The sequence below is a fragment of the Meles meles genome, chromosome 16 (genome assembly GCF_922984935.1).
Source record: "Meles meles chromosome 16, mMelMel3.1 paternal haplotype, whole genome shotgun sequence".
In the NCBI taxonomy this organism is placed as follows: domain Eukaryota; kingdom Metazoa; phylum Chordata; class Mammalia; order Carnivora; family Mustelidae; genus Meles; species Meles meles.
In genome coordinates this window covers 18149844-18164831 of record NC_060081.1, presented here as the reverse complement: position 1 = coordinate 18164831, position 14988 = coordinate 18149844, and the positions used below count along the sequence as shown (strand labels likewise).

Sequence of the window (14988 nt, the reverse complement as noted above, 5' to 3'; positions counted from 1 at the left end):
AAGCAGATTAGATTTGTGGTAAGAGAGGTCAGGTGCCTCTCCCTGAGGAGAGTGGGACCCATTATAACGCAAGCCAGGAGTTAAAGGTTGTGTGGTTTTCTGTTTCACGGAGAACCTAAATAAAGCAACATATTAATCCACTTTGACCCAGTAATGAAATGTTCTGTATCTTCCTGGTTGCTATTCATATCATCTGTCTGACTTGCAGTTTCCTCACTCTTCTTTGACCAGTGTCATTGAAAGTGTGTGATCAGCGAGTTACAAGGTCTCTACAGAAGGATGGGGGTGGGACTCCGTGTCTGGTGTTCCAGCAATATGCTAATGGCAGTTTGTGGAAGACCGTGAATCTATTTTGACCACATGCCTAAGGAGGAGTTCTGGAACGCCCATACAGTTGTCTCCATATGTCTGTCAGCTGGCCAGGTGTTTGGGGGCAGGAACTATGATGGGAAGATCCAGAGTCGGGGGGGATGGTGAAAGTGTTGGAAGGGGTTGGGGCTGTTGGTGTATCTTGCTTAGACATGTCCGTGTGAGGGCCAGAGTCCACAGAGGCTGGAAGGTGGTGCTGCATGGAGGTCCTGACCGGCTGTGAAGATGGGATGATGGGTTTACTTGCTCTGGGAATTAGGAAGTAAGGGACAAATAGGACATCGTATTCCTGGTAAATAGTGCAGGTAATTCTCTGTGTGCTTTGTCGGTGGAAGAAAAACATCACCTCTGTTTCCAACTTCAAAGCGATCATTTCTTTTGCAGCGTGGCACACAGAAATGTCCTTTATTACATTGAAACTACTTTGTCACGGCACAGAATGTGATAAAATCATAAATTAACTGTTAAATAGGATGTTACAGGCGGTTTAAACATTTTTGGATCAGGAATGACCACACACACCCATTACCCTGTGATAGCCACTGCAGGGACAGACTGATGTCCGAGTGTGTTTGTTTGCATAAGTGATACCCTGTTTTCTAATGTGAGGTGATCCGTATGCTCCTCAGAACCCGCCCGTGGGTGATGCTTCTGTGTGGTGTACGTCGTAGATGCGCACGACCCCTCCGCATTTGGAAAGTGCACCGTATGCGCCCCACATTGCAAGTGCCATCCTTACCTTGCCATGTTGTCCAGGGGATCCACTATAATGATGTAATTAAAATCTCACACTCACATGCACTTCTCTTATAAAACTAGTGGGTTTTTTTCTGCACTTAAATTTGCACTGTGTTTAGGAATTCCTATAATAACTCGTGCTAATTACACGCTTTTGCCATTTAAAAACCAATTTTAAGGTTAATGGGAGAGAAGGCATGTGACATGCTGAGTGTGCTCAGTAATCTGCCTTGTTTGCTTAAGAGAAGGGAGTGGCCACACAGAAAGGAAGAGGCACTGAGGGTCGGTGGCCAGGGAGCAGAAAGGTTAAAGCCCCTCTCAGAATCTGTAAAATGGTGTAGCAACGTGACGCTGTCCTGCATGAGTTCGGCCGGCTCTCCTCTCCTCCTTCCTTCCATCTGACTTTCCTTCCTCTCCCTTCCCCTTCAGATTGCCTTTCAAGATCCCACAACCCTCTGTGCCTCAGCTCTGCCTTGGGCAGGGTCTGAGGCAGCGTGTCCCCGATTGAGATCACTCCAAGAGCAGGAAGGTAACACAACAGTCTGATTAAAAAGAAACATCCTTCCACAGAACAGAAGAGTTGGGTCTGGGTTCGAAATGCAGATCAGTGTTTTCGGTGGAGAAGCTCTGGGCAGGACTTCAGCGTCTTGGTTCCTTTGGAGAGATGTCGGAAGCGATGTACCCTAGACATTCACAAAGCCCCATGGCAGCTGTTCGTTTTGGGTCAGGGAATTGTGGCGTGAGGTCATTTTCACCGACAACAAGTAAGTGAAATAATGAGAGGTGGCGTTCTATCTGCCTTCCCTCCTGTCTTATAAAAGCTTTTTGGAGGGGCGCCTGGGTGGCTCAGTTGGTGGAGCATCTGACTGTTTCAGAAAAATGCTCACGGATAAAACACTGACGAGTCCCCATCGTCCCCTTGCTTTACCCAAAGACACAGATTTCCTTTTTTTTTTTTTTAAAGATAATTCCTTAAATCAGATCCATAGTAGGACTTTGTTCCCTCCTTATGAACCTTTTCTTGTCCTTACCTTATACCCCCCACATTCCACTGTGCTGTAGCCAATGAGGAGCCGAAAATACACGGTCATGAAGGAAGGGAGGCTGGGTCTCCACAGAAGCTTGCGGCCTCTGGGAATGTGTAGAATTTCTCTTTCAGGTGCTCCAGGAATTTCAAAAAGTGGCTAAGTCATCCTTTGGATAGGAGAATAGGCACTCAATATTTCTTTTTCTCTCTCTCTCTCTCTCTTTTAAAGATTTTATATATTTATTTCTTTAAAAGAGAGGGAAAGAGAAAGCATGAGCAGGGGTGGGGGGAGGGGGCTGGTGAGGAGCAGAGGGAGGGGGACAAGCAGACTCTGTGCTGAGTGCAGGTCCTGACGTGGGGCTCAATTCCACGACCCAGAGATCATGACCTGAGCGGAAATCAGGAGTCAGATGCTCTCCCGACTGAGTCACCCAGATGCCCCAACTGTTTTTCTCTTCTTTTTTTTTTCTTTCATGGATTTGTAATTCCTTAGTCATCCTTCTCTTGAGGGTATTTAAAATGTTTTCTACTTGCTCTTTCAATTATTCCAGCAGCGTTATGGCAAAGAAAATAGGAAATGATAAATGTTAGTCCTGTCTTATGAATGAGTAAATTGGGGCTCAGATGGGCAAAAAATATGGCTGTGGGTGAGTGTGTGGAAGTTGGGCCTAGACCTTAAGTCTCCAGTTCTCAGGCCGGCCAGCTCATGTCCCAGCATCCACTTAAAAAAATAAAAACAGGCACATTTCAATGAAAAATTTTAAGTGAGACTTTAAACAGGAATTTTCAGAATGATAAGTTCAGGCACGAAGTCTAGGAGGAGGCCAAGCTAGCAGGACAGAGGCAGTTGCCACTGAAGATGTGGACACCATGATTCTCTCTCTTTCTTGTTTCTCTGTGTATGAGCCAGTGTATTTCATACTTTGAGAAAAATAGGAAAGCATGCCCTTGTTTGCCATTTTGAAGCTTCTGTCCTGGTTCCTCTTGACGGGTCCACCATTGGTAGTGTTGAGGAGATCACGTCTGTAAGATACAGTCATGTGAATTCACAGTCAAGTAAATGTGCCAGAATGTTCCTCCTCGCAGAATGGCCACATGTTCTGGTCTTCTCCAAATATGACAAAAAAATGAACACACAACACTGAGAGACATTCATAAAACCTTATACAAATCATCTTGCGTATGTACAGATATATGTACATTTACATGTGTGTATGTGTAGGACAGGCTTCTTTTATTCATTTTTTTCCCAGACTCGTCCCATGTTTACTGAATATTTTCCTTAATGTCATGACGTGACCTGGAGCTTTAACAAATCAGTCTGGATAATGCAACCTGGTGCATACTCGTTTGCCCACAGGCCGTCGGTTATTACACACTCTCCGGCTTGGCCTCCGTGCCAACCCAGTTGGTCTCAAAGCCTGTCCAAGCAGAGAGCAAGCCCATCACATCCGCTTACTTCTAGTGTGAACTTCAGACTTCAAATGCACACCCATCTGCAACACACATACTTTTCCCCACACGCACGCAAAGAAGCGATGGCCTTTAAGGACGGTGTGTGGTTCTTAACTGGCTTATGCTGAAGCCAGCCCTTGAAGTCAGTCGTTAGCTTCTGGGCAGGCCAGCTGGGGTGCTTGAGGCATGACAGGTAAAGAATAGATACGGGATGCTCTCAGGGACAGGCCCGGGTCCTGGTGCCATGTGGCTGCCAATGTTCGCGCATCGCAATCTACGTATACTTCCACATACACGTGTCTCCTGTCTAAGCTCTGTTTTCCTCTAGCTCTTTAGAGCTTGTAACGTCCTAACATTTTAGGGGCATAGAGATAAATAGAAACTTATTCTAAATAAGCAAGACATTATCTTATTTCTAGCAGCGTCAGCCAAATGAACAGAGAGGTACTCTGTTCTATAAAATCTCAACTATTACAGAGTTCCAAAGTGTAACTAACAAATCTTATACTAGTTTCTAAGTCAGGTGCCAGCTCTGGTCCCTATGACAGTCTTCGCTCTGAGCCTACAAAATGTCTCATTCCCATCAGCACTGTGCCCAGGAATGCTTTGGTGCACTTGACATTGGCTGCCCAGTAAGAATAAGGCATTGGTAATGTTGGGCACCACGCTTCTTCAACACTAATTTCAGATTCCTACAGGACAACCCAGCATATCTTAGTTTCTTGTATGATGTCCGCTGTTTGACGTGTACACATTGGCAGGTTCATGACAGATAGTAACATTTAACACGTAGTTGATTGTGAATGAACCTTAAAACAACAACAACAACGACAACAGAAAACAACTTTTAATTCTTGTCCCAGGGTTCTAATCTATACCTCAGAGTTACACAGAACATCTCTCTGCCGAATAAGCAGGCCTAGGAAGCCAATCTTTATAGCACAGTTAACAAGCATCAGTCCTCAGTTAAATGTACCATGTCCTCATTCCAAAAAACACATCTACCTGTCTAACCTACTGAAGCGAAAATTATTCAGACTTTGATGCTTGGAGTTTTAGTGAACACACTTTCAGGAAGAGCCTCCAGCTCTAATATCCTTCATTGCTCCAGGTGACGGGTCCGTTTTCTCAAGAGCAGCACGCGGCATTTGTAATGGGGGCACCTCTACTGGGGGACGGAGAGAATGGAGTGGGACTGGAGATGACGTGGGAAGAAGCTCAGACCATACTTTTGTTCTGCTATATCAGTCCGCGCCACGTCATGCTCCAGCCCTCAGAAACCGAGCATCATGGTTCTAACACACGTCCAAATACACAGGGCCACTTGACCCTCAACGTCAACCCTTTGGATTATGAAGAAGAGCAGGGAGAGTAGAGAGTTTAGAGGGGAGGACAGAGGGGACCACGATGGTAGGCTTAGATCTCCAGTTCTGTTGACCTCTGCTCTCTTCATTGGCTCATTATACCTTCTATTGCCTTGGCAAAACAAAGCTTTACTGTTGATTTTGGTGTATGCCTTCACTTACGACTGTGGCCAAAACTGACCTCTTTAAAATCTTGTATGACCACCTCAAACACAAATGCTAAATGATGGGGGTTTGGGAGGAGATAGTAAAATGAGGCATGGAAATTAGTTAAATAATGAGAAAATAAATCATCTCTCCTTTAATTTTCTGGGCGCATTCAGGGAGCAGTAAAAACAAACAAATGAAAAGCTTATTATTTTTTATTACTACTCACATGTCTTTTATTTCCTTTTGTATAACTTGGCTTAAATTGCAGGGTGAAACTAGAAAATACAGAAGGGAATTTGATATTACAAACTTTTCCCCCTGGTTTTATAATTGACATGTGTAAGTTTAAGGCGTACAACATGATGGCTTAATATATGTATATACTACAAAAGGATTACCATAATTAGATTAGTTAACATATCCATCACTTCATGTAGTGACCCTTGTGTGTGTATGTGGTGAGAACTTTTAAGATCTCTTAGCAACTTTCAGGTATGCAATAATGTATTATTAACCATGGTCATCATACTGTACATTAAATCCCATAACTTATTCATCTTACAGGGGAAGTTTTACACTTGGCCACATTTACCCATATCCCTCCCTCCCTCCCCTCCCACAACCCCCACCCCTGCTCTATGGCCATGATAACTATCAGTCTACTCTCTGTTTCTATGGCTTTTTTTTTTCTTTTTTAAATATTTGATTTAATTTATTTGAGAGAAAGAGAAAGAGCAGGAGGAGAAACAGAACGAGAGGGACAAGTGGAGTCTGTGTTAAGCATAAAGCCTGATGTGGTGCTCGATCTCATGACCCTGAGATCATAACCTGAGCCAAAACCAAGAATTGGACGGTTAATCGACAGAGCCACCCAGATGCCCCTATGACTTTGGGGTGTGTGTGTATGTGTGTTTAAAGGTTTTATTTATTTATATGAGAGAGAGAGAGCACAAGCAGGGGGAGCAGCAGGCAGAGAGACGGGGAGCGGCAGGCAGAGGGAGAGGGAGAAGCAGGTTCCCCACTGAAGAAGGAGTCTGATGTGGGACTCGATCCAAGGACCCTGGGATCATGACCTGAGCTCCTGAGCTGAAGGCAGAGACTTAACTGACTGAGCCACCCAGGTGCCCCATGACTTTGTTTTTTGTTTTATTTTTTTTTAGATCCCTCACATGAGTGAGATCCTGCAATATTTGTTCTGCTATATCAGTGGTGTAAGTGATTCATGAAATTACTTGGATTTGTTTTTATGGTTTAAGCTGTTTAATTAAATAGGTTCAACACATGAACTATAGCATTTGCTTGGTTTTTCTGAAAAAAGAAGAATCAGTGGCCTGTCACCTTTTCCCTGGGTACTGTCCAGGGTGGTGACCATCAGCAACATGTAGCTTTTGAGTACTTAAAATGTGGCTAGTCTAAATTGCGATGTGCTCTAAGTTTAAAATATACATCAGATTTTTAAGATTTAGTAGGAAAAGACTGTAGAAACTCCCATATTGACATGACAATAAATTAGATTTGTTGAGTTTTTAAATGAATATAGTATGAAAATTAAATTCTGCAGTTCCTTTTTACACTTTTAATCATGACTACCAGGAAGTTCAAAGTTCAAAAATACAAGTACCACTTGCATTATATTTCTGTTAGACAACATTGTTCTCCAGCGCTCATGGTTAGTTTTTGCTATTTGGATGTTTGAAGGCTTGTTAAAATATGTTTTCTACCCTTCAATGAAGTAAAAGAAAAAAAAATAGAGCGTAAAAAGATGGAGAAGAAAACAGAACAGAAACGCATTCCCTTCATTGATGTTAATCATGCTGTTTATAAAGAACATTTCTTTGAGACTACAGGAAGTTAGAAAGTGAGAGGGAAAACTGAAGGGAGGGGCAGAAGCCACTGAGAACAAAGGAAAAACATTACCCAAGATCCACACTTAGGGGTTTTGATCTAAACTCTTCAAAACCTGGCCAAGGGAGGGAATCTCCCTGAGGAAAGTTATCATAGCTATAGGAATGAGCACAGTCCATTAAAACAGATTCTTGGGGTTGGCTAGTTTGTATTTTTCACAAACTGATATTACAGTTGTTCAGTGTTCAAAAGAATATATTTTCATGACTCACCTTATAAGTAAAAAAAAAAGAAAACATTAAAAACATTATCAAAATCACCTGTATGGGGAATATCATTCATACAGTCCATGAATTCTCAACCACATGAGTGGCATGTAATTCAGTTACACAGTTGGTAATTAGGTATTTTCAGGTATTGTAAGAATGCAGAAAATACCATATGGGATATTTTGTAGTAGTTCCTGAAAACAGTATAAAAATGAAAAGAGCTGACCCAATAAATGCTACCATAAGAGAGTTTCATTTTGGGGTGCCCGGGTGGCTCAGTCAGTTAAGCATCCAACTTTTGGTTTCAGCTCAGATCACGATCTCAGGGTCATGAGATCAAGCCCCATATTGGGCTCTGTGCTGGGTGTGGAGTTTGCTTGGGATTCACTTTCTCCCTTTCCCTCTGCCCCTCCTGCCTAGTCCCTCTCCCTCTCTTATTCTTTCTTCTCTCTCTCTCTCTCTCTCTCTCTCAGAAAAAGAGTTTTTCATTTTGTGAAATGCATTTTGCGGATTTCTTTTCAAGAACAAATGAATAAAGTGATATAATTTGGGGCCCTCTTCACTGAAGGGCTTTGGTGTTGCCCTTAGTTGTGTTATTTTCAAGCACTCTGATTCTAGGTAACATATTTGGTGTTTGCCTGCTAAATTTATGTTGCAGGAAACTTGAACAGTTTGCTCCTGAATGAAGAACCCCTTCCTGAGATCTCTTTGAAGAATGGAGGTTCTAGATAATAACTAGTGGATAATACTGGTTTTGCTCTCATTTTGCTCTTTTGAGTGTTTCTTAACTATTCTTTGTGGGTTTATGTAAAAAATGACGGTGTCATTGCATCACTAGCTTACTCTTAGTCCCAAGCTTACTATTTGAAGTAGCATTTTCCTCTTTTAGACTTTCAGGTATAAGTAAATTGCAGCAATACGGCTAAAATTATTTTCTAGTGATACATGGGCCAAAACGTAAAACAACAGGATTATAAATCAGAAATGTCAGTGTTGTGTAATTGCTAAGAAATGATTACATTTTTTGTTTTAATGAAAATCTCGTCAGAAAACTGGCACTGAAGGGACGTACGCGGTTCCCTCCCAGCTAGTCCTTCTGAGTAGGAGGCCAGCCTTTGGACGCTGGCAGAAGTCAGTGCGCCGTTCCCTTTGTCGGGGAGTTCAGTTTGGGAGTCACGGTTTGCTCCTTCAAGAACAGGATAGGTGCCCCAAGGAAAACCTTTTTCTCCTTCACCTCACTTTAACAAACATGAGTGTACTTCTCAGCAGCTGCCTGTTTGGGGCAGTGGGGAGGAAGCTAGCCTGGTGCGACCCCAGAGTCTTGCCCTGTTGGTTTCTTTGGCACAGAGAAGCCGTGAGTCGCTCCCCTTGATGCTCTAGCTTTAGCGTGCTTTCCCAATGTGTCTTCTCCCTCTGCTGCCACTTCTCCATCAGTCAGACCTCAGGCCTTGTTTGTTGTTCCCAAGGGACCTGGTCAAGTGGCCAAGTTGAGTCACCTGGGGTCCTTGGAAGTAGGAGCCAAGCTCAGTTAGTAGAGGGAGGCTCTGTGTGAGCAAAGGAAACCCAAATCAAACCACATCCATTGGCTCACAGGAATCAGCTCTTGATGAGGGCTGGTATAGATCTGGCCTCGGGGTGGTGGGACCCCAGGCCTTCAGAACCACCTCTGTCTCTCTTTATCTGTGTCTCACTTCTTCTCTGCGATGGCTTCCTTTTGATAGGACAGGCATCTCTAAAACATCAGACAAGGTCACAGACAGATTGGGCTTTATATCGCTGCGGCTCTTGTCCCTTAGTACAGGGAGTTCCATTCTGCTGGCTCCTGTCGAAAGAAATTTCAGAGGAAGGACTGCAATTCGCTCAGGGATTTGAAGAACTGTGATTGGATCAGACCGTGTCACATGACCAGCCCTGAGGCGTGAGAAGTACCCAAAGAAGGAAGTCTGCGTTGCCTGCAAGTTAACCGGGAAAGTTCAGTGCTCTATAGTAAAGCAGAGTGAGGGTTGGAGGGTGATAGACTGAGTTGAAGCTTCAGTGATGAAGAGCACTGTGCGTTGAGGGTGGCGGGTGGAAGGTGAAAAAGCTCTGCTACCTCCAGGGGACCGAGCCTCAGGGTGGTGAGAAAGGGGGTAGATGCCAGGTCTTGCCCTGTTTTGTTCTGTAGGCAATTGGGAACTCTGGAAGCTTTGAGCAAAGAGGTGACACCATTGTATTTCTGTTTCGCAGCGGGGACTGGAGTGCCTCCAAAGCTTTCTTATGCCATCACACAGAAAACTGCCAGTGTTTCCATAGTGCTCTGGGGTAACAGCTGATGGACATGGTCTCGGGCTTTTTGGGTGCCCCCAGGTTCTGGGAACCTGTTCCCAGAACCAAGTCATGGAAATTGGGAGAAGGGAAGCAGATCGGTGGCAAAGTATAATTAAGTCCTCCATCTCACATTGGCCCTTATTTCCAGATTTCAGTAAAATTGTCAACGCATTCATTCAAGTTTCACCTCTTTTCCCTCATTCATTCTTCCTCCCCTCAAACCTTTGCCTATAACCCCTCTTGCTTTCCTCAACCTTGGAGGTATTCAGGAATCACCTGGAAAGGTGGTTGACGTACACAGAACCCGAGGCCCCAGCCGGAGATTCTGATTCCATAGGTCTGGGATGGGGCTCAGGCATTTGCATTTTTCCAAGGATTTCTAGTAGTTCTAGAAAAGCCGTACTTTTACAAAAGAAAACAAGGCCTTTGCCAGCACTCTCCTCTAGAGTCAGTGGACTCTGTGGGTCCTTTGATGCTTTGTGTTTCATTACTCTAGTGGTTGTGCATTGTGATTCTGTATGTGTTCTTTCCACAGAATCGCGACTGCTTTAAGTGTCAGTGAATCTCCTATAAACATGAGTTGAATTGAGTTGAAAGCCTATAGAGGAGAAGGGATGAAAATATGTGGAAAATCCATGAAATGGGCAAGACTATTTCAATAATCAGGCATTTATAACAATTTAAGTTTATTTTTATGTTTTGGTACTTTAAGAAAGGTGGTTCAGTTTTTAATGCTTGGATCTTCTCTTAAAAACAAACCTTGGGGGCCCCTGGGTGGCTCAGTTGGTTAAGCGTCCAGCTCTTGATTTGGGCTCAGGTCATGATCTCAGGGTCAGGTTGTGAGATCAAACCCCGTGTCAGGCTCTGTGCTAGATGTGGAGCCTCTTAAATTCCCTTTCTCCCTCTGCCCCTGTCTCCGCCCTGCTCTCATGCTCCCGCTCTCTAAAAAAACAGAACAAACTCACTCTTCTCTTGGTTGTTAGGTTTTCTAGAAGAGGCAATCCATGATACGGCAAATTCATGCCCTGGAATAATTAATTTATCTCCCATGGGTGAATACTTTATTCGGAGAGTATCCAGTTCACCCTGGGTCCCCACAAGACCTGGCTTTAATCAATATAGAGAAAGCTTTTTAATTGTCCTTTGTTATTGCTGACACTTGAAACTGACTGGTGGAGTGTGCTTTCATATCTGGCAAAGTCTTTACTGAGAATATACAGCTACTCTTTGGACTGTGTTTGTCTACAGTTGGGTCTGTACTTTCTTCAGTTCACACTGAAGAGGTAGAATGGGAGCAGAAGAATTTTGCAATATTTTTCTTATCTGTTCAACTCATATTCCAAGCAGTTCAGATTACAGAAAGCATCTCCTAATCTGGGAATGGAAATTAGAGAATTGACCCCTTCTGAAAAAAAAAAATGAAAGCACTTGTATTTAGAAACCAAATTCACTGAGACATGGCATCACTCTATGTACATAAACACAGACAGGATATGTATTTTTTACTTCACAACCAGAGATCTGCTGTCTCTGACCTGCCTCCAGTATCCATGCCGGTCCTTTTGGTTCTACAGATCCCAGCTGTCTAAATGAAAGGTTCGGGATTTTCATTAAACTAATCTCAGCCAGTATTATTTGACCACGCACCTTGGTACCATGACATGCAGACAACCACAGTAAGCATGGCTGAATGCTAGCCCCACTCTTTCAGAGCATACATTCTGGTAGAAGGGACTGAACGTCTACGGAAGAGTGGCTTCATGGACCGCCAAGATGGCGTCATGGGACAGTACAGAGAAAAGTCTTTGCTGGAATTTTTCTCTTCAGAAATAGTCAAATGACAGATCCTCTAAAGATAAGGTCTGTTTTTCCCTTGGAAGACTCTGCTGAGATAGTATTAGCTGGCGTGAAGTTCTCGTATGCTGTATTTAGCATCACATAGTGGTGAAGAAAACCTCAATTGCTGGTTTACTGCAAAAACCACTAATTATAGGGCTTTAGCTTCTCGGTCTCTAAATTGGTGATAATCACTGTACATTTATGTTAAAACGTAACGTGAGGTAAGGTAATAACAAAGCAGAAAGCACCAGTGAATTCTATACATACCTTACCTCCGTGTGGCCCCACGGAATGGAAGCAGCACCTGTCAAAAACACAGACACGTTTTGGGATACTGTAGGGGCCAAATAGGTTCTACCATGGATCTTGCCAACAAAATGACAGGCCACTGCAAGAAATGAGTGGACTCCAGCCTTTAGGATCGTGTCCCTCCAAATCTGTTCTCCATAGTTCCTGCAGAGTTCTCTTTCTAAAACTCAGAATCTGGCCGTACCACACCACTGTCCCTATGAACAGTTTGTCCATATAGTAGTTGATTCAAAACACGCTAATCACCTGCCGTACACTATGCTAAGCATTGATGATATACTTTATTTTCTCCTGAAACTACCAGTTGGGTTAGGAAAATAGACATTAATTATATGAGCAAAGATATAATCTCTCACATTTTCCCTCCGGCCTATGGAATAAAGTGGAAACTCCTGAAGGTACATATAACAGCATCATTTGTCATTATCTAGCCACTAACTCCTTTCATCCTTGTCTCTTAATATTATCATCCCTCTCTTCTCTGGCTACCAAAATCATTCCCCATTGCCTGAATATGCCAGCCTGTTTCTTCCTTTCAGGACTTTGCACATGGCCGCTTCTTTTTCTTGGCTCACTTCTTCCTGGTTCCTGAGCTCTTCACTTAGCTGTGGAGATGTGACTAAATGGACCCCCTTCTGTGGCAAGGGTCATGATTTCCTTCTTGCACCCCCAATCCCATTTCTGACCCTTGCACTGTTCTGCCATGATGATATCTTTGTGACCCTTTTTCTCTGAGAACTTGAACCCTTGAAAGTAGAATCTGTGTCTTATTTGCTTTTATCTTTCTAGACCCTAGCACAGAACTTGCCTCCGAGTAGATGGTAAGAAAATGTTAGTTGATATTAAATGTCCTTCATAATCAGATTAGCCAAATATGGAGACTAGGAAAGAGACGGGCATGGGAAGAGGGGGAAGACTTAGTGACATAGGTTAATAGAATTAAGGTCATATTGCAAGTGCTAAAGGCCAGTAGTCCTCTATTTGAAGGCTCTTCAGGGTTAAGAAATCCAACTAGAGGGTACCAGGGTGGCACAGTTGGTTGAGCATCTGACTCATGGTTTTGGGTCAGGTCGTCATCTCAGGGTCATGAGTTCCAGTCCCGCATTGGGCTCTATGCTCAGTGCTGAGTCTGCTTCAGATTCTCACTCCCTTTTTCTTTGCCCCTCCTACTTATGTGCGTGTGCGCTCTCTGTCTCTCACTCAGGTAAATAAACCTTTAAAAAAGAAAAAAAAATCAACTAGAATTTTCTAAAATGTAATGAGTCTCTTCAGGTTATTTTTTTGATGTGGATATTATCTATCGCATGGATGTTCAGGATGAGAAGCCGTGGATTTCAGGCCTGAAGTCCCCATGGGTGTCTGTGCTGATGCAAGAGGGAATCTCACTTCTCTAGAAATACAGCGCTGCTGTGATAACATTTGAACATGAGGTTGTACCCAAGGACACTCCTGGCCAGGCACTTCAGACCCTGTGGGGTCTGAAGGATAGTCCGACAGCAGCCAACACCATTCTCACCTCATAAGTTTATTGTGCTCCCTTTAGAAAAATGAGGAAGAAGCAAAGTTACGATGCCAAGACCATCAGCTTTACGACCTGTAGATGATGGTCTATGCAGAGGGATGAGAAGGTTTCTATTCTGTTCTACTTCTGCGAGACTGTGTTGCATTGCCTCTCTCGTTGTGTGCACTTGTGATGTTATTACAGTGAGGGGTTTGACTTCAGGTCAGAGTATACCATGACAAAAAACCTCTTTAAAGGGAAAACTGCATGAGTTTGTACGTGACAGACCAGAGCAGGGACATTTGGACCTTCTGTCCCCAGCCCGTAGTGTGCATCAATGTCATAGACATCCCCAGGCTTCTTGAATGGGACACTACCAGATGCTGAGCCTCTGGTCCCCACCAGGGGCATTCTTCTCCCTCCAGCGCCTCACTGTGCTGGTAGGAAATAGCTTTAAGTTACAGCGAGGTGTCTGGCAGACATGAGCATCGCTGCTGGTGTCACGTTAAGGACACAAAGCGATGGAAAATGATCCCGTGGACATTCATGCAAAATTCATTTATTTTTTTTATTCTTACACCAAAGCTATGTTTTTCAATAATTTCCAAGTAAAATTTTTATTGACTTGATGACCATACAATGAACTGAAGATTACTCTTCACCTGTATGGTTTACCTTTTGCCCAGTGACTGATGGGAACGCAATCTTAGAGGGAAATGTTTATCATATTCACAAAAACAATATTCTCCAGCCTCTTAAAAATCACTTTTTGAATGATTAAAAATAATCTGAAGCCAGGAGGGAGAGAGGGATAGGGGTTAGTATGAAAAATGGAGGGATTTCAACTCTGTAGCTGATGTTTTATAAAAAAAAAAAATAAAGTGATTAGAAAGAACTAGGTAGTGGGTACTTCAGTGTTTATTTTCTATATTTGTCTCTAAGCTTAAATGCTTTATAATAAAATCATTTAGAGGCACATTTTGCATGGCATTAGAGAACTTCAGGAAGTAATAGGACCATTAGAATTTGTTTTTGTTACAAAGTTTTAGCCTGATAACATTTAAGAAAGGCTCAGTAGTTTGTGTTGCTGTATATGTCTTTTTTTTTTCTTTTTTGATAAAACATGTTTTGCTTTAGATTGGTAATCAGTTTAGTTGGGCTTTTGCCTTCATTACTTTGTATCGGGCACCTCTTACTTTTCGAAGACTGGTTCAAGAAAAATTAAGCTAAACTATGAAAGACGAAGACGTTCAGAACCATTGTGAACAAATGGTTTTTATGGCAGTGGGGGCTAGCAAGATGCCCTATGTAGGCTCACTCAGAGAGGTGCCACTGGGCCCTCCTGTTCTCCTCAGTCTCTGTCGTCTGCTGGTGGAGGTTCTAGCCTATGATTCGAGTCAGCAGGACAGAGCGTCGGTCAGCTTCCGTGGCCAAGCACACTGGAGCAACTCTGGCCACGATCTTCGGGAGACAGGCACTTGGTTGTGGGCACCACGCCAGGGAGGGGAATGCCAGCAATGGTATGATCGGCAGAACACTCACTGGCTCCCAAAGATTCTCATCCCCAGACCCTCCTTGCAAGTATATTACCTTACATGGCAGAAGGGACTTTGCAAGTGTGATTATGTTAGCACTTTGAGACAGGGAGACGGCACTGGGTAAAATCACAAGGATACCGAAGAGAGGACAGTAGGAGGGTCAGCCGTCAGAAGGAGACACGACCAAGGAGGCAGAGGTTGGGATCATGGGTTCCTGAGCCAAGGCATGTGAGCAGGCTCCAGACTAGGAAAAGGGAGGAACTATCTCCCTGAGAGC

At 43.5% G+C, this 14988-nt stretch overlaps 1 protein-coding gene across 1 annotated transcript in view; it reads left to right on the top strand.

Moving 5' to 3' along the window:
• The window catches only part of SLC9A2 (solute carrier family 9 member A2), a 99037-nt gene that overhangs the window by 44885 nt on the left and 39164 nt on the right, over window positions 1-14988 (top strand). The window lies entirely within an intron of this gene.